This window comes from Haemorhous mexicanus, chromosome 5 (genome assembly GCF_027477595.1).
Source record: "Haemorhous mexicanus isolate bHaeMex1 chromosome 5, bHaeMex1.pri, whole genome shotgun sequence".
NCBI classification, from domain to species: domain Eukaryota; kingdom Metazoa; phylum Chordata; class Aves; order Passeriformes; family Fringillidae; genus Haemorhous; species Haemorhous mexicanus.
Genome location: NC_082345.1, coordinates 28,194,768 through 28,219,784, shown reverse-complemented (window position 1 = coordinate 28,219,784; position 25,017 = coordinate 28,194,768). Strand labels below are relative to the sequence as shown.

Below are 25,017 nucleotides of genomic sequence, written 5' to 3'. Positions count from 1 at the left end.
TTACACAGGACAATACCTAGAGAAACAACAGGGTGCTGTTCTCCTGCGGTTCTTGTTTGATGTTCATGAGAAATTGGGAAAATGGAAGCCCTGTTTTAATTTATGGCTACAGTAATTGAACTTACTGAGATGTCATTGGAGTGTTTTGGCATAATATCAAAAGAGGGCAGGATTAAAGGTTGTTTGAAGTTCTTATCATAACTTCCATTGTCTAGTCTTATAAAAATGCTTTATTTTCTTGGGATTTGGACTTGAGAATCTTTATGAATGCCGAATCTGTATGAATGCCGTGCTAGATAGCAATGAAAAAACTGTAATCCTGTACTAGTATAGAATTACACATTCGTGTAGGTTCAGTCTAACATTTCCTGGGCCAAAGTAGTCTCAGAGGACTTTCTCCACTCATAAATCTGTGTTTACTTAAACATCAGGTTCTATTTTAAAATTAGTTTGATTAATAACTTTTTACACACTTTTTAACATGCTTTTGTGTGGTAACGGAGGTATATTGAACTGGACATTGAAGCTAATGCATGTGATTTCTTTCTATTCAGTAAGATTTTTTGCATCCATGTGTCTGTGTTAATGTATTAGTGCTTCTGCATGTTCCTGAAGCTTTCTGACAAGGCAAGATGTTTGTAGCAACAGGACTGTCATGGACTCTGTTTTCTCTGGCTCAGGGAGAGTGTTCTGTGAATTTTTTTTGTGAACTTGTTTCGCTTGTTCAAACCTACTCAAGTCATTGTCATCCATACGTCAAACTCCAAGACTCAGTGTTACATAAAACACAGTGTTGTACAAATGCAACTTTTGGATTCTGGGTTAGAATATCCCTATGTTTTTGCTGATATTCTTGAAATTGTGAGACCTGGAGTCAGAATTCACCTTTTGATGTACAAATTTTGTAGATATACTCAACACAGAATTTTATTTAAAACATTGTTACTGGGGAAATCAAAGTACAAGTATATTCATTATACAAATGGAGTATTTAAGTTTGAATTTTGGAGTCTTACAAGTTACTTTAAATTTCCACAAGCTAATGGTGTGGTATATATGGTGTTCAGATTAAGCAACGTGGGGTATATAATCAGATAATATAAAATTTTTGTTCTGAATTGGTTGTAGACTTGATTTTTACTTGAATACTCAGTGTTGGTGAAAAAAAGCTTCTTTGTAATGGATAGTTTTAGATTATCTGTAATGACTTTGTTCTTCTGTGTTCACGCGTTTGTTTTTTGAGAACTACGTCTTTTGAACTTCAAGTATATTTTAATTTAGTTTTCTAAATCTGTACTGTACTATCAGAGACAATCAGTGGAGCTCTCTTCCATGTGGCATGTGCCCTTTCTTGTACTGCAGGTCATGGTAATACAAGGACAAAAGGAAAAGCCAGATGGTGTATTTCACCATTTTTAAAGTTAGAAATACTGACTGTAGTGCTGATGAGTGCATCAGACAACTACTGCTGGCATGATTAATCAATCCTGAAATAACTAGCTACAGCTGGCAACAGACATGCACAGTTACATGAGTCTAGACCTTTTCATAATTGGAGTGGGTGGGGGGGGGGGGCATGTTCTTCTACTTTTTGGGGAGGTGACTTACTATGTTGGGCTAATTTTGGATCACAAAGACTATTTTTTGTTAGAAGGTTAGGTATAATTCCACAGTAATTTTCTTTAGAATTGCCCCATGGACTCTTGCAAGTATTTTGTTTTAAAATAGACAAATTTTGTTGATATAGAAGAGAAGTGAGGCAGGTATAGAGAAGCTCCTTCCAGAACTGACCCAGCATTGCATCTATGAGAGTGTGTGATTGGTTATTATTTGTGATATTATTATAATTAATATTGTTATTATTACTATTATATTACCAAAACCAGATAGTAGAGTGGAACCTGTATTGGATTTAATTTTGTGTTAAGCTTGTGTCTTTGGTTAAAAACCCCATTCCCCCCACCACAGGTTCTCAAACCAGTTCTTCAGGAACTGCTGTGTTACAAGATTCCGTCAAAATTCCTTAAGTTATTCCAAATACAGCTCTTCCTTGAAAAACTTAGCCAACAAGCTACATTGCAATCATAAAGAGTTAGATACTTGATTTCTGCAAGCGCTGAAGTTCTGGAATGTTCTTGGGATTTTTGCTAGCTTTCTTTTAAAGTGAACATCCTTTTTTCCTCCCAAGTAAAATTTCTATTGGGCAATTAATGCTACAGACTATTTCAAAGTGGATGCAGCAGTATAAAGCTACAGATTAATTTCTTAAGTGGGTTGTTTTGGGTTTGTTTTTTTTTTTTAGAAGCATTGAAGTGAGCCTGCTGTTGAAAAGCATTCCCTAATGTTTGTCAGCTCTGTGCGTGATCCGGCTCTGTATCCGTGTCTGTTAATATGTGACATGAATTCATGAGTTCTGGACTGCCTTGCAGTTGTGAGAGATTTGAAGCATGTGATACAAATCCTGGATCACAGGCCTAGAAGGGCTGCCTCTTGCTCCTTTTTGGTTTATTTTGATTTCCTCTTTAACAATGGTGCTAGGAAGCTGCAGTGCTGCAGCTGTGCATTAACCACTTCCTGCCTGTCAAAGAAACCACTCTGCTGGTCACATGTACCCAGCCCTTCCACCTCTGCAGTTTGTTGCAGTGTAGTAAAGCCAGAGGTGCTTTGCTGTGTAAATGTTTTACTTCCTGCTGAGTCGTCACTGATTGGCTTGAGTGAACACTGCAGCCATCTTACTCTTATTTTCAGTACAGCTGAGACAGAAGAGTTTCAGAATGGCTGAGAAAGTGCTCCTCAGTGTAGCAGTTCAGCTTGGCTGTGTGCAAATGAACAGAGCTGTTATCATCACGTGCTCCAGACCTTAGAGGTGAGCACCAGCTCTACTCTGCTGCGAAGCAATTTAAAACCTTGGTTAGGTGCAGTTAAAACGAATTCTAAGCTATATAAAATATGTTGAAATGCTGTTGGGGTTTTTTTTGGTCAGCGGTAGTGGGTTTTTGGTTTTTGTTGTTTTTTTGTTAGTGGTTTCGTTTGATTTTTGGAGTTCAGTTTTTGGCGGGTTTTTTTGTTTGTTTGTTGGTATTTGGGATTTTTTTTCTTTGTGCTTTTTGTTTTCTCTTTGCTTTCACACTGAATTAATTCACAGACCTCTATCTTGTCTCAGTTACAGGATAGATTAGATGGGACAGGTCAAATATCATATCTGTCTTGCTAAGACAATTACTTTGTTTTGCCTTACCTTCTTAGCAGGCCAGAAGAGCACTCTTTCTGTGCTGTCCCTTTCTCAAATGCTTTCCTCATACTTTAACTGAAAAATGAAATAAACTCTTTACAAACTTCATTAAACTTTTGAAACCAAGCAATTAGATTTATCATGTTTTCAATGTGTAACTTCTCCAATGGTAGATAATTACAAAGCCTGTATGAATACATTAGAAAAACAGTGATTATATAAATGTTAACTGTTCTGCAGGTAGCACTTGTTTGCTACTCAAGAATAAGACTTACAGATTTTATGGAATTACTGCAAATGAGAAGATGGAATTTTGAGGTTTATTGTTATTTCTTTTGTATAACTTAACTGAACTCTGAGTTTCAAAGTGTTAGGGGTTTCACATGGCCTCGTATTCTGCTGTGTGGTACTGGTTGGTGACCTAGCTGTCATCCTTAAATCTCTTCAGAAGGTACTGTTTGTGTCCAGGGAGATGAAGAAAAGTAATGCTCAGCTTTTTTTCACTGGGGAGTTGGACAACAGAAGAGAAGAAAGAAGGCATTTTTGTTCATGACTCTCTGTATTGTTTTGTGTCTTATACCTAGTTCAGGTCTTCATGGGTTCTCTAAGCTGCACATAAGTTAAACCAAGAGTAAGTAAACAGGAAGCTTCTTGAAGTTCTCCAGAAATATCAGGAGCAGCAGATGAGCTGGGTAACTCATCAGTGGGTAGGTCTGTATTTTTAGTATTTAGTATTTTAGTATGTATAATAGTATTTTCCTGGCTGAAGCTGAATTAAGTGCTAGGGCTGTGAAAGCTAGTCTAAATGCTGACACGTTTAGTCCTTCCTCAGAATTTCTGCATGTTAATTTGGTGCTTTCAGTATTATCCATAACAAAGCACTTAGTGGTTAAATTAGTACTAAACATCTCTTCTGATATATTATCTTACACAGTTAATGGCAACACAGTATTTATAAAGACACTGAGTATTCTGTGCAAACATTGCATGTCAGATTCTCAGGAGACAGTATTTCTTCATGTTTATTTTGTTCATTTGATAAAAAGAAATAAAGTCAATAAAATCCAGAATTTTTAAGGCAAGATGGTTTGGTGACTTCAGTTAACAGTAATTTTCTAAGTAATTAGTCAAAGAATTTTGCTGCTTTAGGATAAGAGATAAGAGTATGTGCAAGTATGTGGTTAGAGAAGGTGATGAAAAGCAGCTAGTTTTATTTTTTTTTATTGCTAGTGGAAATTTGTTCAGTGACTTTGATTTACAGCATATTTTAGTTCATAGTGGCTTCTTTTGATTGGGTAAGATCCTGGGAACATTTGGGTCCTTTAAAATGTCTGAAAATTCAAACCACAAATTCCAATTAAACACATTTATCTTGATAAAATTTGACATTTTGCCATAGATTTACCTCATCTAATGAATGTAGATTAATAATAATTTAACAAAATAATAAATTAACAATAATTTTTCTGGTTTTCTGCAAGATACTGAGTTATCCTTACCCCAGTCTTACAAATGATTACTGACGTTTGTGTCTGTGTGTTTTTTAGTCAGTTATTGTTTATTAGTTCCAGATGTTAGTGACTTGTATTGTTCAAAGGAAGCAGAAACATTTCATTCTTTGAGATCACCAAACTCCTACTTTATAATCTCTGAAGGGGATGAAATTTTATGTCTAAAACATGCTTTACCATACACATCCTGAGGTGGTTTGTTGGTTTTTTGGGAGTTGGGTTTTTGATTGGTTGGGGTTTTTTTAAAGAAAACAGCAGGCATATAAATATTGCCAGGTGCTCTTTGTTTTGTTGATTTAAGATTTCTCTGGTAAACTCTTGCTTTAATGGAAGTGTGAAAAGTAGAGTATTTTGGACAATCACTAAAAGGAGTGGTTTTTTATATGTATTACATTTGAATAAAATACTGTATTTTCAGACCAGGTCTTTTATATAGTCCTTCTAGTTGACTTTTTGTTGGCCATGGGTTTTTTCTGTGAGCTTAGAAAGCTTACTCCCATTTTGCAGAAAATGAGTGGAGCAATTGCCAGAGCTCAGAGAAAAGCTCTTGACTGTGTGTCCTGTTCCCTTTGGTTTTGGTTTCCTTTGCTTTTTAACAGGCCATTTTGAACATGGATACATTTTTGGAAGTGCTGTACAAAATATGAGCAGGGAGCTGTAGTGTTTTGTTCCATGAACTGCATGGGTGGTGTGGTTTGGTTTGGGATTTTGTTGGTTGGTTTTCATTCTTCTTTCCTAAAGTAGGTGGTGGAATGCTAAAAGTATGGCAGGTTTTGCATATGGAGTACCATTTTCAGAAATCCGAGTACATTCTAATGCTTTTTTAATGATTGTACTAGTAGCTGAAAGCATAATCTCTTCCCTCTTCACTCCCATGGTGCTAATAGTTTGGGTCTTACTAATTAAAAAGAAAATGAAAACCAGCAATTTATGTGCGAAGGAACAGGGTACTCGAGTGGATGCTAAAACACCCCCGTCCCCCCACTGCCTTTATTAAATACCTAAATTAGATGTTCATGCTTTGAATTAGAAATAGATGCGTGCAATGAAGCAATGACTTCAGCCGCATTGATTGCTATACAGTTTTAATGCAAGATGCGTTGTCAGACTGCAGTCAGTATTGTTGTGTCTGTGTACTCCAAAAAAAATAGCTTTGTACTGCTGGCAGGTAAACTTGAAGGATAGACTATCAGGAGTTAGATAAATTTCTAACAGGGTAGTAGTCTTAAATCTACTTGATTTTTCCAAGGGAAATAAAATTTCCAAAAGAAAACCAGTAGTTAACTCTGAAAAAAATTATAGACTCCGTTTTTTTCCCCTTGCAAATCCTGTACTTTAAAAGAATTTTCCTGTAATGACTTTATTTTTTCATTTATGCACTAACTTATTTGGATAGTTTTTCATGACTAATTCATAGCTGCTTAGAACCATTGTAACATGGCTTGATTACTTTATGTTCCTCTTAAAGTTCTGAATTGTCTGGATTTGTACAGCTGCATCTTCTATTTTGATAGAAATTTGGTAGCAAACAATTTCAGGCAGCATTTGCAATGGACTGGAACAGACTGCTGAATGAATTCAATGCTGTTTAATATATGGAAATCAATTTAAAACAGCTGACTTCTTTGGTTCTTTAGGTGGAAGTAAATGGTTACCAAGTTCTTAGAACTGTCTGGAATCTTAAATTCTTAATCATGTTATGACTGTTATTGAGCAGTTGAATTAGACCTTTATTTTTTAGTTTTAAAATTTAGTAGATTTTTTAAGCATGTACTGTTTTTGAAGGAATTATGAGTAAGCCGAATTATTTACTGTCTTCCATCATCTTGATTTTCAGATTGAGATCAGTCAGCTGTTTAGTAAATAACAAAATTCTGCATGTAAATTTAAGTGAGCAAAATGTGGGAGTTTTGAAGTTGATGAGAATACTCATACTGAGGGTTTTCCATTTCTAGAAGAAAGGGAGTGCAACATATTAGACTATTACAGCCTGGAATTTACCCAGTTTAGACACTTTGTTATCCCTTTTCTACAACAGAAAAGCGGATAGAATTATTTTCAGTCCTCCCTCCCCCATTTCCTGCCCTTCCTGTTCTTTCTGCTGATATAGGCTTCTGCTGTAGAATATCTTCAGATAAAACACAGCAACTAAGATAATGATTTGATAGATGGTTTTCTGCTTCAGAAATGTACATCATTTTCTGTGTCTTTCAAACACTAATGTGAGAAAATTTTGGGAATTACTAAACTTTTAGTTGATTCTTAAGTGAAAAGTAATTTGATCTCTTTTGGTTTGGGGAAGAAAAGTCAGGGAAGGGAATAAGACAGTCTTGGACTAGTGTCAGAATTTCATTTTCATTTGCTCTGTGGTGGGTGTTTGTTTAAGGTTTGTTGTTTTGGTTTGGTTTGGGTTTTTTAGGTCAAGGTACTAGTGATAGATTTCATAATGGTTGGATTTATGGGGTTTTTTTCCTTTATTTTAAACAAACTTTGTCAATTAAATGCTTCAATATTTAAAATTCTCTGGATTGGGGAAATCATTTTGCGTGACTTTTTCTCTACCTATTTGAGAGAAGTGAGCTGGTAATTTAAGATGTTGTCTTTGGTTAGTACCTAGTGAATCCATACAGTTAATAGTAGTTATTTTGAAGGTCTTACTACTTTTGACTGCAACATCTGCTCTTTAAGGTCACTTCTCATGGGGGAGTAGGAAGTGGTTTGCATGTTGGAGGAAGAGAACTGGCTCTGAGAATGTAAAAGCCTTTAGGCGTTTCCACCGACAAGGGCAAAACGTGCAAAAGGCAGGCAGACATTTTGGCTTTTTCTGTAGCGGCAGTCACCGGAGAATTATCATTGAGTACATTATGATTTTATGGTTTGTTGTTTCAGAGTCTCCTATTAAAAACAAACAAAACAAACTACAAAACAAACCATGCTCCCCTCCCCCCCCCCCCAAAGGGTGGAGGGGGGGGAAGCCCAAGCTGGAAAGAAAAGAATCCCGCCCAGATCCAGTACTTGGGAGGCTGCTGAAGGGTCCCTGTACTTAATTTGGGGTCGGGTGCGAGCCCTGTGCGCGGCAGACAGAGGCTGCCGCTGGTCAGGGGCTCAGCCCCTCTGCCCTGCGCGACCGAGTTCGTGCGTTTCTGACTCCCAGATCAATGGCTCCTCCTCTCCGTGAAAACGTTTTCTGTTTGAAACTGAGCTTTGTCATAGCCAGTGGTGTGAGAGGGAGGAAGGCGCAGCCGGGGGGTGCGGGTGACTCTGCCCGAACGTTCTGGAAGCGGGGTGGTGCTTCCCGCAGACTGCAGATGCAGCGCTCGCCCGCGGGGGCTGCCGGCAAGTTCGGGCGTGGACTTCCCATAGCGGACTGGAGCCTGGAACAGAAAATGCTCCAAGGCTCTTACAGTATGTGTTTTAATGTATTAAGAACCATGGTGTTATTCAGGTATTTGTGCATAACGCAGTAGAGCTGTGGGAAGGGCAGGAACATGGCCATATGTGGGAAATCTAAGGGGTTTAGTTGTTTGGGTTTTTCTTAAAGCAGCACTGGTGCCCTTTTTTTTTAGGCTCAGAAGCTGTTAATCCGATGATTCATTCTGCAAATGACAGCAGAATCACTGAAAGATGTATTCTGCATGCACTTAGATGTGCTAGCATACATATATCAGTCTGAAAGTAAGGCAAATCAAAAGATATAGGTAACATAAAAGGGATGTTAGTGATTGTCACTTTAATGTGATAGGCATTCTGGGAAATTAATTAGCTTCCCTTACAAACCACTCTGGTGTTTTGGATGCAAAAGGTGAGGATAAATTATAACAACAAGTTAGGGGTACTTCACATTGCTAAATATTTTCAGATACAAAAATAATACCTTTTTGACATTACAGATGAGCATATTGTGTTATGCTCAAATAACCTAGAACCAGCCATAATGAATAAATTATGCTTGCAGCAGAAAATGGGACATACGATTTGACTGTATATAGCCTTGACACTGTTGGCATTCTAAAGAGGAACAATGCAGGGAACTAGAAGAGGCCAGGGGTGTAAAGCAGACTCTTTTGGTCCTGAGATGCTCTGCTGTGTTCAGATTAATAAGCATCCCTGTCTCCATTACTTCGCTTTTTCACTAAATGGTGCCAGGCTACAGCTACATATTGCTAAATGTGTAGCTAGCCAAACTTGATTTTATTTAAGGTTTCACAAATTTGTGTTTATAGCTAGTATAATAATGTACCTATTTGCATTGTTCTTTCATACCCTAAGAGTTCTTGCAAGGTGGCAGGTGAGGAGGGATGAGGTATTGGCGAATTAATCCTTTACACACACACTCACTCTTCCTGGCTTCTCCAAAAAGAAGTACAGTGACTTTTAGAACACACATTTGTCAAATGTAACCTATTCATTTACATAATTGGACTTTGACTGGAAGAAAAAAGATAAGAATTTTTAAATTAGGTATTAAAAGTCAAAGTGAGGCTGAAACCCAAGCTTCTGCTGCTACTTGTCACTCTGCCTTAGAGGTACTTGAAAAAATAATGATGGTTGAGAGATTTTTTTTCTTTCCCTCCTACACCTAACTAATTAACAAAAGTTAAATGTGAAGTAGAGACAACATATTAAATGGCCAGACATGTTACTTGTCAGTATTAGGTTAAAAATAAATTTGTCTTACTTGGAACTAGTATTTATTTCTTATTGGAAATCTGCAAAATAGTAGGTTAAGAATACGTGGTTGCTGAGCGTAGTGTAATTTTTCTGGTGTTATTTCTATTACTACACAATGATTGTGAACAGTGTGTAGCATCCTCCTTGAAACAGGCTGCAAGGTGAAATTTATTTTGCAGTCACTATAGTCAATTTTTATTTATGCGAACGAGAGCAGCACTTGACTTCTGACACGGATCTGGATTATTAGTAAGCAAATACCTAGAAAGGTATATTCTAGAACCCGTGGGAGGGGCAAGGCTTTGCTCAGCAATATCCTGCTGCAATTTAGTCTTGAAATCAGGCCCCTTTATGTAAATTTTACTGGCGCCAGCTAGCTGTCACTGCAGTCTGGCTCCCTGTCGGCAGCAGCGAACATGTGTCATGGACTTCTCCTTCACACGGGCTGCAGGAGCACTCTGGCTTCCGGACAGAAAAAGCAGCACTGATGAATGTGAAAAGATGTACAAAGGAATCTAGGTGTAATTAGATCACTATTAAGTGAAAATACTGAGAGAATTTCAGCTTTCTTGGTTTTTTTTCAGTGTGCTGTCTTGCGCTGTGCTGTAATAAATCTTTGCCTGTTGGTACTACCGTGTGGTGTGTGGGAGGTACTTCACTGCACATAGTTGCTGCAGCACTAATAGTTGGCAGCACAGAAGGCAGTACAAAGAGTACAACTGGAGGCACTTGCAGTTGCAACAGTTTCCTTAGAGGCTGTGGCATGCTCAGTGAGCTGCCGGGGCACTCTGACGCAGTCAGCTACTATGTGGAGAAGTAGGAATTCCAGCAGGCTTTAACAAACAGATGTAGGCTACTAGCTGAGAGGTGTAACAGCATAGCTCAGGCTGGCTGGAAACCAGTACTTATGCTGCTGTGTAAACAAAACAAGATCTTACGATCAAGATGGCCGACCTGGAAGTCTACTTGTAGCTCATAATACTTATGCAAATGAGCTGCATGTCAGTGGCTTACTCAGAGGAGGAAGCTCATTTTGCACGTGCCATCTTCTCATCAGGTAAGAGAATCAACTCATTTTCTGCATTCATGTTTTAGAGGACTTTGAAGTTAATGTTTCATATAGGTCCCACCCCCTCTCTTTGGCACAATGCCAGGAATTAAATTTCAATGTAAGTGGCATTTTCTGGGAAACTCAAAAGTCATTTGTTCTGGTTGTAATCATATTTTGGCTGCTGTTTTTAGGGGGAATGTTACCTAGAAATTATTGTAGACTATTCACTTTAGTAAAACTAAGTAGTTAAAAAATATTCAAAATTTCAGTATGTAGTTTTTGTTGGTAATGCTATTGCTTTTGTTTGATTCAAATCTCTACTGTTTTGCTAGTGTGTTATTTTTGTCTCTATAGTGACACTGGTTGATGCACATGGAGGCTTAGCAATAGTGAGAGCTTACCCTGGAGGGGGTGCAGGGTTGACAAAGTTGAATCCACCAATTGTGTTTTGGCTTCATGGTGTTATGAAAGATCTTTGTTATCCTGGTTGTAGTTTGAATATTCTTCTTGTTGAGATTACAAAGCTATTAAAGCAATTAGATACTGAACTGTTGACCATGAATCTTTTAGTATATATACCTTCTTAAATGCTTATATGTACATTTAAAAAAGCTGGTTTTGTAAGAAGGGAACTAGATCAGAATAGGGTGTTTTGTGATCCCTCCCCCTGAGAAGACAATAACCTTGCCTTAAAGCGGGAAATTTTAACAGAATTGAAGTATTGCTAATTACATAATATGCTCTATTGTGGTTATGCATGTAGTGCATGAAATGGCTGCATGGGGCAGATGTGCTGGTTCTGCACAAATACATTTGTGTTCTTTCTATTTTACAAGTCGAAGTAATGACAGCATGGAAGACTGGAAAGGAAAGATGATAGGAGAAAATTATTTGAAAGGATGGTCACTGACCTAGAGAAAAGAGATAATTGGAGATTCATTAACAAGCCAACAAAACATGGCCACTTAAAGGCAGACATCAGCTCAAGATACACATGTGGAACTGGAAGTAGACAGGCCTGTTCTGGTTGAAGGAAAAATAAGATTAGTTGAAGAGAATGACACTAAAGAGGTGGAAGGACAAAGTAAACAGAGAAATTATTACAGCTTAAAATGGCAGTGATAGATACTGAAAGTATTGGAGGCATTTTGAAATGGCCTGGGAATTAAGCCTGATAGAGTAAATGTACTAGGAAGGAGAACCATAACTGGTTGATATTGTGGAAGAGAGAATTTAGTGGTAATAGAGAAAGGTAAACTTTCACATTCATATGGCAGAGAAAAATGCTGCATGCCTACAATATGGGCCAAATGAGTTGCAGTTTGTAGATAGCTCATACTCTTTGAAACCTTCGATAACTTTTTAGTGCTAAATTAAGATTTTATATGGACAGAATTTTGCTTGTCTGCTTATATGCGTGTGCAGACTACAAAAAGTAGAAAAACAGTTATGTGTGTGTGAGAGTACAAACACAGGTGTATGGTAGATTTCCCCACATAAATTACACTAGAAACATTTAACGCCTATCAAGTCTTCCATAAATGCCAAATTCCATTAGAACCAGTCTTGCTTTCATTGCTATATGAAGGAAGTTTAGGGCCCCTCCCTCTTTTCTGTGAAGTGTGAGTGTTAGTATGGTAGAGGAGAAATGGCATTGAGTGGGGCATGAAAAATGTAGAAAACTGATTAAAATAAAATGTTCCTGAGAGGAAAACCTTGACTGGTAAAGCAAACAATAACAAATGTGATATTTGTTAAGAACTGAGGGTTCTAACAGTAATGTAGGTGATGATAACAAAATCATAGTGAAAGAAAAAAGATATATCACAGATATATCTGTAAGATACATCTAAGAGATACATATATCTATAAGATGTATAAGATATATCTAAGATATATTTATATCTAAGATGTATTTAATATATAAATATTTTGTCATTATTTTAGATGAAAGTGAGATTATATTATGAGGTCATGTAGACAATGTAAGTTTTTGAAGCGTTGAAGTTACAAGGAAGATACTAAAGATTCCATGATAGATATTTCTTAGCAAAAGTTATAAGGAGGTCTTTGTAATCTGCATCCAGGAGTTTTAAAAGAATTGGCTGAGAATTCTGAGATATCCCTCCCAGTAACTCAGTATAAAGTTGGAATTGTGGAAAACCCTGAAGACTTTTTGAAAAGGTCTGGAGAAAAATCATGGAGGATTAACAGTTCGTCAGTAAATGTGAAAGAATATTATTTCAGTCAATGTGGAGGTGATTTAATTGCTGAAACACTATTATAAAAAGAATATACTAATTAATTTGTTTTAGAAGAAAATTATTCGGTGCAAATACCGAGTATCTGTAATGCACTTACTCCTTGATACTCCTTAAATAACAACTTCCCCTCCCCAAATCCTGCATCAATAAAACATTAAATCGATTTTTAAAGCTTTTGAAGGGGAGAGGGTAGCAGTCATGCTCCAAGTAGTTTATGGTTAGTATTGTAAAATAGTTACTTTTTGTTAACTTAGAGAGTCATCAGAATAATTTGCTTAGTGAGACCCAAACACCATTTATTAGATTTATTAAATTGTATGTGTTACCCTTGCACACCAAAATCTGATTTATACATCTATAGACAATCCAGCATAAAACATATTTGCTTGACAGGACACTCTGCCCTGGAAATAAGTGGGGATCACACAGACAAAATAGATAGGTAAAGCCCAAAATAGACAGGTAATGCAGAGGGACTGAGATTCTATAGCATACAGAGAAAGAGTAAGGAAGTCGTATTCTTTATGAGATTTTGTTTCTGAATGATACTAAATACTGATGATGTGAATTGTGCCCCAATACAGCTTGCAGTCCTGTTGTCTGTATTGGTATTTTATTATGCTGAAAAATTAGGAGGGGTCCTGGCAAAAAGCACAAGAATGATTATGACCTGGTCATATTCACCTTGGAGTTTTATAAATAAAATAGTTTTATGGTTGCAAATGCAAGCCTGGGAGAGGTGGTCATGCATACAAATTCATCAGGAGAATCAGTAGTTAGTCTGGAAAATTACCAGGAAATAGTTCAGCAATGCTATGTGCCAGCACATGAAGAAAGGATGTATAATGATTCTTCACTCATTCAAAGAAAAATCTAGCTTTTGATTTTTTTGGGTGAGGTGAAACTGCAGCCTGTCTTTTCCAGGAAGTAAGCAACCATGTTGGCTTGCTGGGTCACCAGGCAAGAGGCAGACTGTGGACAAGTGTTCCTTTTGATGTTAAAGGTTTCTGGGCAGAACCTTTCTGGAGGTTGACTTACAGCAAACCTTAAATGGTCAAAATTAAAGATGCTTTCCTTTGTGTCTTTTATAAATTTTATCAATTGAGGCATTTTTAAATATAATTCTTACTGTCTGCTTCTGGCATCTAACTCTGGGTCGTATTTGGGAAACTTCCAGGCAAGAAAAATGAAGTTTCTTGTAAATTGTCACCCTGAGTGACTGTGCAGATGCGTTTTTCTCCATATGATTTTTTATGAAATTTGGGAAGGCAAGCAGTCTAAAATAGCTGTATAAATTTCTTATGTACTTCTGTGTCTCTGAAATGGTATTACTGGATTGCTGCTTCATCAGCTGCTTTTCTGCCACATAAAACAGTAAAATAAAGAATTTATTTTTTAATATAACTGCATTGAGCTCTTCATTGAAGAAGTCTTTTGCACAGCAAGTAGTACCAACTCATGAATGCATTGGACAGTATCACTGCAGCCTGGCCACTGTTTTTTGGGACCAGGCTCAAAAAATTTTACATACTGTTCTGGCAAAATCATTGCCAAATAATGTATCAGTAGACGTAAACTTGCAGCTCCTTTTTTTGGTAATATATTATACTGTGAATCCTAGTTTGGTGTTCTGTGCAGACTATCAATGCTTCATGAATTTGTAATATTTTTTTCTTTATTTTTGAGAATTTCCATTAGCAAGCAAAACAATGACCTCGTTACTGGAAAAAGCGTGTTCTGCTTTTGATCACTTCCATCCTTTCCACTTAGGAATGCAACACTGGAGTTGGAGGCGGCTCTAGGCCTGGTTTTTCTGGTGTCCTAAACAGATCATATATCTAGGTGCATTTCATTAGTTCGCTGAGTTAGTGTCTATGATGTCACCAGTCAGCATGAACAAAATGTTGCTGGCTGACTTCAGTCCACACATCTGCTGCCAGCAGCCATGCAGAGGTGATGGTATTGAGTAACTGCAAACTGGGGCTTATGGTGGCTTTGAAAAGAATTTATCAGGAAAAAGAAATAAACCCTGTCATCCTAGATGTGAAGTTTAAGCCCGCAAAGCCTTCCAGAATTACTTGTGCGTTTTGCTTAATAGCAGGTCTCATTGAGGTCATTAATAAACAGGCATAAGAAATACTTTGGGAAGTGTAAGTTGATCTCATTTGAGGCCTGTAGGTTCTTAATCTAAAAGACAAAGGTCTTTTATTGACTAGATGGATCATATCTTCAATCTTCCTTTTTATTTTGCTTTTGTGTCCTCTAAGAAGCAAAGCATGAGAACTTGCTGACCGCTGTGGACAAAGAACTCTTAGTGTTCTTTTTCCTGCTTTCTTCTTCAGCGATCTTAGACTGAGAAACCAAGGAAACACAAAGATTAATTCTTCCATTGTTATGGAAAAGAAATGCCTTCAGACTACAGATTTTAATTTCAGTTTCTTATGTTTAGAAGTCCATATTCCTCTGTAATATTAACAACAAGCTGAAATTCACAGAAAATACTTCACACTCCTTCTACTAGGATTTTGCTACAGATATGGCTGACATTTGTTCATCTCATAGCACAAAAAATAAATAGTACTTAGCAGCTAAAGTGATACAGCACTTGCTAATTGACTCCCTTTTATTAAGATTCATACTGCAAGATGAGAAAGTCCAATAGCTGAGTTGCTTTTAGTTAATTGGTTTTTTACTCTACATCTTTGAGACTTCTGTGTAACATTAGGTTTGTCATCTCCTATTTCAAATGGGTAATTAAGCGCTTGCTTTTTCCCCTGATCATTTTAAGGTAATGATTTGAAGAACTGCTGCCTGAAGTACATGCATGATTCCACTTAGTATTTCATAAAAACATAGCTATTTGCAGTTCTTATCACAAGAGTCTACACCTAATTATTAGCATTTCATCCTCTCCCCTTTCTTCCTCAATCATTACTTAATCTAAAGGGAGATGTCACAGTATTTAGTTAATGTAACAGAACCCTTTTAAGAAGACACTGAAGAGTACTTCTTAATGCTTAAGTGCTAGGTAATAAAGACCGGAGAGAATGGGACCCTGTGTATGGATATTGACTGAACTATTTAAGATGGTACTGCATAGCAGTGGTGGTGCTTATTCTGCTAGAGTTCTGAAAAGCTTGTTGCCTCTTTTGAATATTATTACTGAATGCAAAGTGTGCAGAGTAGCTGTCCAGGACATAGGATGCTGTCTTGTTGCATAGGAAACCCCTCTGGATTAGATGACAGTCAGTGTGGGCAGTCTCTCAAGGAGCAGTAACCTCATAGCAATATTATCTACAGAAATGTTGACTGCATGGATTTTTGCCATCTTTTTTCATTTCCTGCCACTGTGAAATCTACTTGATGTCTGTGTATTGGTAGAGTCACTCAAAGTCATTTATATTGGCTCTTTTTTTGTAAGGTAGAAAGAGAACATGCATGGGCTCATGTCACATTCTTTAACTGAGGAGGCTCAATCTCATGTATCAGAGTAGTATTTTACTCCATTGTAGAATAAATCTAGATAATATGCTAATTGCTATGTGGCATGATATTTTTTTTAATATTCCTGTTGGTATGAAATTCTCTACTTCCTGATCTTGCTTAACTTAGGTGAAGAAACCAGAAATCGGAAAAGGTAAGATGATTGCTGAATGTCTGTGGGGTTTCTGTAGCAATTCTTGTCACATGCAGATATTCTAAGATATTTTATCTACACATAGATACTTAGAAAAGTATAGGAAAAAGGAAGCTTCCCCCGCACCCCCTTTTCCCCTCTGAAAAATCTATTTTATTGCCTTTCATAAAACAGTTCTGAAAGGAGTGGAATGAAATGAGGTTATTTAAAGAATAAGTAGGTTTCCAGTGCATATGCCAAAATGGCAAATATCAAAATTGAGATGAAACTAAGATGTTGCTTAGCAACTGTGATAGTCTCTGGTAGCCACAGATGAATACACTGCTGCTGTAAAGTGAGTCTGTCTGAAGCAGGATTTCTAAAGAAATTACTTCATGAAATTTTATCCCGATTTATTCCTCATTTTGGTAAAACTTTTAAGTGCCTTTGTCAGGGTTGGGAAACAAAACCCTGGCAATAAAACTTATTTTGCAAATTTATGTTTTTCTAGAGATAAGCAAGTCTTTCTACCATATATTTTGGTTTTACGTTTTATATTATCTTAGCAATAAACTCCTGCTTTCCTGTTCCTTGACTTGTCTTCACAATTGATGTGGGATTATACTGGATTAGTCATGCACGGGCTGCAGTTGCAGAACGGGGAGAAAAAAGTATTTCATTATATCTGCATAATACAAATTGCTTTCAATATTTTTCCTCATTGCACCATATTTTGAAATCTAACTTCTTAGTTGTTTTGAGCTGTTTGAAACATTCTTCTGAAATGAAATTTTGCAGGTGGAAGATGGGTTATAATGGTTGAAACCTATGTATGAAAACAGTTTAAATTTGTGGGAATTTTAAGAGTGCTCATTTTAACCAAGTTTTGTAAGTATGAGGAGCTTATAGGAAAAATGTGTTATATTGCATTGCACTTCAAATTTATCCTGTTTTTTTTTTTTCCATGAGAATTCTTAGAATTAAAGAACCCACCAAAAAAGGCGTTATGTTTTTGACAGGCACTTAAAGAATTTGTCCATTGCTTGGTGTTCCCTAGTCTGGACTTCCAAAAAAACCTTTCCCATGTAAAATCAGATTCTTGGGCCTTGCAGTATACCTTGCCCTAAAAACAAAGACATTCATAGCAGTTTTTATGTGACATCCTGTTTGTCTACGTTGTTATTATGTATATTCATTAAAAAAAATTGAAAATAACTTTGTATGAGCCTGGTGAACTTGATACTCTTTGCAGTGTCTTTAAATCTACTTCTCTGTATTTTTAGCAGCAGTATTTACTCAGTGAATAGTTTATATTGCGACGTCGGAAGACTAAGGAGTCAAAAAAAATGAGTTGAAGAAAAAGATGCAAAATGAGCCACTCATTCGATTGGTTGACCAAAGAACAGGAAGTGAAGTGCTTGGAGTTCATATCTCAGGTGTGATAAAAGTCAATGTCTTATGAGTTAGAAATTAAGTTTCAGAAACAATCTTACTCTAGCTGTACAAAATTTTTTTCATATCTGACCAGAGACAGGAAACAAGATGAATTTGTTTTTCTGGGAGAAAATTGCATTAAGGATAAGGTCACTTATGCTTATTTCAGCCTGATGGTCTATTGTTTCCATATATTTTTTAGCTTCCATATACAAGAATTACATTTAAAACCCTATACAAATAAAAGTAGATCCTGAAGTTCACAACCTAATTACCATTTTAGGCTTCTCTTACTGTAAACTGGATCATGTTTTCCTCAACCATATGTATCTATATAAATACAAAATGCATGAAGTATATAAAATGTCTATGCACATAATATATTCAAAGAAGAGGGGTGTTGTTTTTTTTTTAATGACTTAGCTTATTAGTAGAAGATGGCCTGTCTTGAAAGGTACCTTCTCAGTTGTGCAATTACTGCTCTCTTGCTGAAGATGTAACAGTCCTTCAGAAGACTGGTGGACTAGTCATCTGACCACCTTTAAAAGTCCCATTTTAGAGGGGTTTTAATATCTGACAGTTAATACGGATCTTCTGGTGATTAAATCAGTTGTACAGCTTAGTTCATAGAATATCTTAGATTGGAAACAACCTTAAAAGACCATGTGATCTGGTCTTTCTTGGGAAAGAGAGCCTAGATGACATTATCGGGCATCCTCTCCAATTTCATCTTGAAAACTTCCAGTGATGGGGATTTTGCCACATCCTTGGGGAGGTTGTTTCAGTAAATCATGTTCTCCTTGTTAAAAAAAAAAGAAAAAAAGAAAAAAGCATCTGTCTTACATTGACACGCAAGTCTTGTGTTTTCCCGATTCTTTACCTACCAACTGATTTCAGCCAAACTTTAGCCCCACCCAGGTAAACAAAAAGGATTTTCCCATCAACTGTGTAACAACTTTCAGGACACTACTCTCATCTTCCTTTGTTTTTGTTTATATAGCTTTGTTTTTCAGAGTGTGAGTTGACAAGAATTGTTAGCATTAGGTGTAAGCATTTCAGAAATGAACATACTGTGCTTCGTTGCTTAAGGTGCTGCTGATATAGGTCAATACAACTGTGCCATTTAAAACTAGAGTGGCATCATTTCTAAACTTATTCCTACTGATATTGAATTTAAAAGTCTGGCCACAAGATGATAATGAGAAAAGAGTGTCTCTTATATGGTAACAATTAAATCTAGAATATTGCATTTGGTCTCCTAATGAGCCAGGTAAATGGTATACAGTGAGATCATATGTCTGCTGTCTATGCAGTAAGTATGGTGAGTAGGTGGGTGTGTCACAGGTTCTAGACAGGAAGAATACAGTAAGAACTGGTACCCTTTCAGGCTACTTTTTTCATTAAAGCCCCTTTCAAAGCTAGTTTTGTTTTTCTTATTTATTTCTAATTGGAGCTACATTAAGAAATCATAGGTTTGTTTACTTACCGCTTCCTGTTCCTTGGGCAGCTTAGCAAAGAATTATATCTGGCAATCTGTGACTCTAGAGCTTGTTCCAGACATGCTGAAGTTAAAGAATCATCCATGCAATGGTTGTTAACATATTAGCTTATTAAACATTTAAAGGACCTTTTGGGTGACATCTCAGGTAATTCTTGTTGCAAGTCTTTACAAATGTGAGATGTGACAAATCTTTGCCCAAGAGCAAATACAGAAAAATAATTGTCCACCCTCTGACTCAAGATAATTTAATCTGCCATTATAGACTTTTACTAGAATAAGTAAGTCTTACTCTGGTTGCATGCTTTGTACTGTGAAAAATTGACTGCCATAGAACTTTATTAGCTGGGGTCCTTAGCATATTAATACAATGTGTTACCAGTACTAAAAATGTGCCTTTTTTTTCTTCTTCTGTATCTAGTAATGAATAGAATATTAGGTTGACATTTTCTTCCCTAGTTACCATCATTTCACAACATTAGTTTCCTTTGGAAAACATTTAGCCTCTGCTAATTGAAAAAAATGTCTTCTGGTAGGAGACAGTTTCTAGTAAAATGCCTTAGGACTAGCTAAGTAACATCTATGCAGTAAGCTACCTTTCCCTGAAGAATGCTTGTGACAAACAGTCCTAACACTAGGTACAGGTAATAAAGTTTGGGTAAACTGCAGTTTTCACAAGAAAAGGTGTGTGTTTTGGTATGTTTGGTGGTGGTGATGGTGGGAATTTCCCCCTGATTTTATTTTCAGGCTTTTTTATATGCAAATTTTTGTCTAATTTCATTTACTTTGTGTTGGTATTTGTTTAATTTTTATGATTCTGTTTTGTTGAGTTATTCAGAAGATACCGTTTTCAGTGATCTCTGTAACCAACCACCTGCTTTGGCCACTTTTTTCCTGGTCTCCTTATTGAATTGCGAGAGAAAATACCGTGTTTTTGTTCTAGCAGTGCTTGTGAGTACCCCGTGTATCAGGTGGCACATTTCAGGCTGCCCAAGAGCTAAGTTAACTGTACATGTCCTGTGTGCACTGGCTGCTTCGTTCACCTTACAGTGTTGGCTTTCACCTGCCTTTACCCGTTCCATGAAACAGAAACCTGGGGCAGATGTGTTGAATAGAAAGGTATGGGAACCTCTTTACTTTCTTCTGCTGCAGTCAGAAGAGTTTATGCTATCAGTTTCAGTGAAAATGAAACTTCTGTAGATGATTCCTGTTTTGTAGGTTGAAGTCATAAAATTATGTACATGTAGATTATTGCTGGAGTTACTATCATAGAACATGTACGTACATAGTATTTTTAAGATATCATATTTTACAGGCTTCATTTTGTATCTGAATTTTATTCTTAAAATGCCTTCTCTGTTTACAGAGTTTTTTTTTTTCTTAGTTCATCCTGCTTGCCCTTCCAAATCCCACACAGTGTTTAGTTTCAGGTGGAGGAATGGTACAAGTGTTTTTGGTGAGGTGTGATTAACAAGGGGTAACTCTGGAGCCAAGAACTTTGTGTGGGAGTCCCCATCTAGTGAGGATTAGGTGGCATTTGTTGCAGATGTTGTGGATTACTCCATTGCCATCTCACCAAACCGACATGGGGTATTACAGTCAGAAAGATGGTTTCTGTTCCAGCTTGCCTGGAAACGAAAGTGAGAAAGAAGATAGTACACAGATTATAACAGTTTGTTTTGATTTGAAAAGAGAATTACTTCAGAATTTATTGTTGTCACTCAGAAAGCCCCACCGAAACCCTGAGGGAGTTGAGCGCGCCGTGCCCGCCCGTACCGTCACGGTAGGGTGGCGGCGCGTGCCTTGGCCCCTCGCGTTGGCCGCGCCGCGGTCCCGCCCCGCTGCGCTGCCCCTCCCAGCAGCAGCGCGGGCTATTTTTAGCCTGTTGCCAGGCAGATTTAGTTTATGCAAAGCAGCTCTGCGGCAGCCAATCCCGAGCGGGTATGCAAATCTCCCGTAGTCGCCGCCATCGGGTAGGGAGCCGACGAGAGGACAAGATGGCTGCCGAAGTGCTGCCTTGGCCTGCCTCAGACACTCCCTGAAAGAAAACTCATCCTTTCATGTGGGAAACGGGGAATAGCCTCCCTGCCCCGAACAGCTCAGAGTCCCCACCAGGCTTCAGTTTCTGGAAGAGCTGGTTTCCTCGCGCCCTGGCAGCGTGCTCCTTCCATCCTGCGTGCTGCACCAGTGCGGGGCAGGCCTGGTGCGGGCCAGGCAGGGTGTCTTCCCCGGGGGAAACCCTCCCAACACCCAGCTTGCCAACTGCTGGTTCAGTTCCACATTTAACTTGCTTTTTAAACGTAATCTTTGCAAAAAAAAAACCTCATAAAAGGCGCTTATGTGTGTGGCAAACGCTTACTAATTTTCAATGCAGCATCGCCTCTTTTGTTGAAAGTTTTCCCTTCTGCTGCTGCTGGCATTCGAGAAGTGACTCTTGGGATCACTGTTAGCATCAGGTAGCTCACCTCTGAATTCTGATGTCACTGAGCAGCCAGTTGGAAATCTGAGGTTACATTGCTACAGCTATAGTTGTGTATGTGATACGGGAACTAATCTAGACAATAGAACGTTCTGGGTAAATATGTCTGGTATTTCATTATAATAGTTATTCTATATTTTATGTAACAGAATACAAGGGATGAAAATGTGCATATTTTAGTGATACCGTGTCAAAGTTGTAGCCTGTTGAATTACTGAAAGTTACACATTTAAAATTTATAAAGAATTTCCTTATGAAAGAAAAAATAATGTATTTTTATAATGCCTAGAAAAGCTTAAGCATGATCTGAACATCTTGCCTTTTTTTTGAGATTGTTCTTTTTCCACAGAATGTCCCATATTTTTTGATCTCCCTGTGCATGAACAATTAATTTAGATTGTTCAGGTTTAAAGTTTGGAATATCAGAAGTTGAGTAAGTTTTTTGTTGTAGATGTGTTTTGGCAGTTGCTGACCATATCTATGGAATTATTAGTTCCTACTCATATTCAAGGATAAGGGAAAGGAAATTCAAGCTGTTTATCCTATGCCAGAGATCAAAATGTAATCTAACATTGAGACTGTGTATAATAATATTCATCAAATGTATCTTTAAATGCACAAATTCAACTTCATACTCCATAAATCCTTTTTTTTAATTAAAAAAAAACCCCAACTTCTTTAGTGTTTGAGCTTGTGCTAAAAAAATCTTTCTATAAGAAAGTGGAATTTTGCTGTTACCACTGTTTAAAACAGCAGGATTTGTTTAGTGTTTGGAGATGTCACAGCTGAATTGAAAGCTGATGTTTTGAGTTGTTGATAAAAGCTGGAATCTCTAACACTTGTGGGAAGTAAGAAAACACATTATCACAGCCTTGTTGCTCTGGCTGAGTTCCAGTCATGCAGTTTTACTAGTTTAATAATCTTAAGTAGTTATTAAAATTCAGTATACAGAAAAATAAGAAGTTTTTCTTGAAGAATCAGCCTAAGCTCCATGTGCTAAATAGTGGGTGTTTCTAAGGGAGTTAGTTGCTTGTAAAAGTTACGTAGGAAAGACTCTTCACTTGTTTTCCATTTTTCCATGTTCCAAAGAATGCAGTTATCTAGGCATAAAGTGATGAACATGTAAGAAAAACTCTGCAAAACCACCAGCAGATGAAATGTCTTAGCCAGGTAAATAGACCTGTCAGTCATTTTTGTCCCATGAGGAATTAATTTTTCCCACAAGGCATCAAAGCATCATGGAGGAAAAAACCTCACAAGTTTAGCACGAGAAATAGATTAATAAGCCAGTGTCAGAGGAGGTATTATCCTCTTGAGGTAGAGGAGACACAAGAGAAGTGCTTAACTTACTGTGATGTCAACCTGATGAGAGCATAGTTCGAGTTAGTACATAACGCTATCACATATACAATAAACAAGACCAACCTCTTTGAAATTGTACTGTGAGTTTACTCTGGTTTAAGAAGGCTTTAACCATATAGGTGCCTGGTATTTTTAGGCAGAGGTACATATGTGGCCTTAATATTTTGCTGAATTTGAGAAGGCAGTTTTTTGCAACAGCAGGGGAGATTGGCTTTTCCTTTCAAGGCAGGAGTCACCGCAGTCATGACAAAACATCAGTTTTGTGTTGGAATACTAAAAAAGCAGTGGTACTGCATAGGATCTGAAGAAAGGAAGGTTTTCCAGATGCCATACTTAAACCCAGGTTGGATCTCAAGAGGTTTTTCTGATTCAGCATTCAACATCGCAGGAATTCAAGGATCGCCTAACAAGGCTCACTCGCATTAAACACCCGTTTCATATCGCCCCTGTACACCCGCACTCGTGGGTCAGCGCTGTTGTGCAAGTCCAGGACTCACATGGAAACCCCTTTGGAAAATCCCGCTCCTTTAACGCGCGCCCCCGCGCTCGTGCCCGCGCCCGACGTCTGCCGCGTGGGGCTTGTTGTTGCTGGGTGGAATTTAAGGCACTCCCGTCTGATTGGCTGTCGCGCGGCCGCTCCGTTCAGCCAATGGGAAGCGGGCCTGCCAGTCCATCCCGTCGCCGCGCGGGCTGCGGCCGGCGGGGCCCTGCGGGCGCCCTCTGGGGATCGCCCGCGCCACTGTAGGTCTCCGCCGCAGGGGAACGTGCCTCTCGCTGCGAGCCGCAGCGCTTCGGGATGTGGCGGGAGCAAATGAGCCGAAGGGGGGTTTAATTACAGTTCACCTTGTTCTGCTGTGTGTGCACTAGGTGAAATAGGGCAGGATGGTGACGTGATTTTTTTTTTTTCCTTAGAAAATGGTATATTTTTCTCCCTACTCTTAGCTAACACAAACATAATTTCAGCCTAAAAGGGACAAAAACTAAAATCTTTTGTGGTGTGCTGTGCTAGAAGAGCTATTATTTGCACATACAATAATAATGTGATTCTATTTTGTTTATTACATTTAAAAACAAAGGCACAGTTGTATGTGGAGCTCAGTAAGCTGGTGGTCTGTATTCCATTCAGCCAGATCAGTGGACTTGTATTGGTAGAAAACCAAATTATTGGTGTATTATTTAATTACGTCTTTTATAAGAATAGGTCTCAAACAAGATTTTTTTTCTTCTCTGAAAATAGTTCATAAATTTCTGAACACTTGTACCAAAATTGCGATGGAGGATTTCAACTGACAACTGCTTTTTATGAACCACTACTTAAAAGGTAGGTTTTATTCACCACTTTCATTCTCTGGAAGTCTCTAGAACACAATACTCATGACCATTTGCTGCTTCACTTTCTTTGATTTGGCTATGCTACATTTTAAGTAGGCTTGCACATTTGAATGCTGATGTTCATTATCAGTGAATTTTACTTCTTCCCTGTAGTTCTCGTGCTTTGACAAATGTTTTATGGTTGTGGCACATTTGGCTGGTGCTGCATGCCCTCGAGGAGCCCTTTGCTGGTGCTGTTCTAGACCCGTGATGTTATGCAAACCCCATTACACACTATTGTTCAGATTGCAGCTTCTCCCTCTCCCCCCCCTCATTTTTCCATGACCTTCCCTTTGTCTGCTGCCTGTCACTAGGCAGGATTCAGGCAGCTCCATGCTGATTGGCTTCTCTTTTTGAGCAGCTCATGGGCTGCTTACTTGAGCACATGATCATAGGCTGATGTATACCAGCTAATACAATCATTTCTTGCTTTAGAACTGTGGTCTCTTTATAGAGTAAGAATAATAAAAAAATAAGGAAATAGAGGGGAAATGGCTCAGAAGAGAGACCATCCCACATTCCTAGCTG

At 37.9% G+C, this 25,017-nt stretch overlaps 1 protein-coding gene across 13 annotated transcripts in view; it reads left to right on the top strand.

The window, feature by feature from the left end:
- The window catches only part of ATF7IP (activating transcription factor 7 interacting protein), a 79,201-nt gene that overhangs the window by 7,284 nt on the left and 46,900 nt on the right, over positions 1–25,017 (top strand). For 2 of the 13 annotated variants that reach the window (XM_059846602.1, XM_059846604.1), the window contains exon 2: positions 24,356–24,439. The exons of 9 other annotated variants lie outside the window; for them this stretch is intronic. The gene's annotated coding sequence lies outside the window, so the exon portion shown is untranslated. Of the gene's footprint in view, positions 1–10,100; positions 10,472–24,355; positions 24,440–25,017 lie in introns of those variants that run through there. 2 more of the 13 variants (XM_059846605.1, XM_059846606.1) reach the window with 2 other exon arrangements.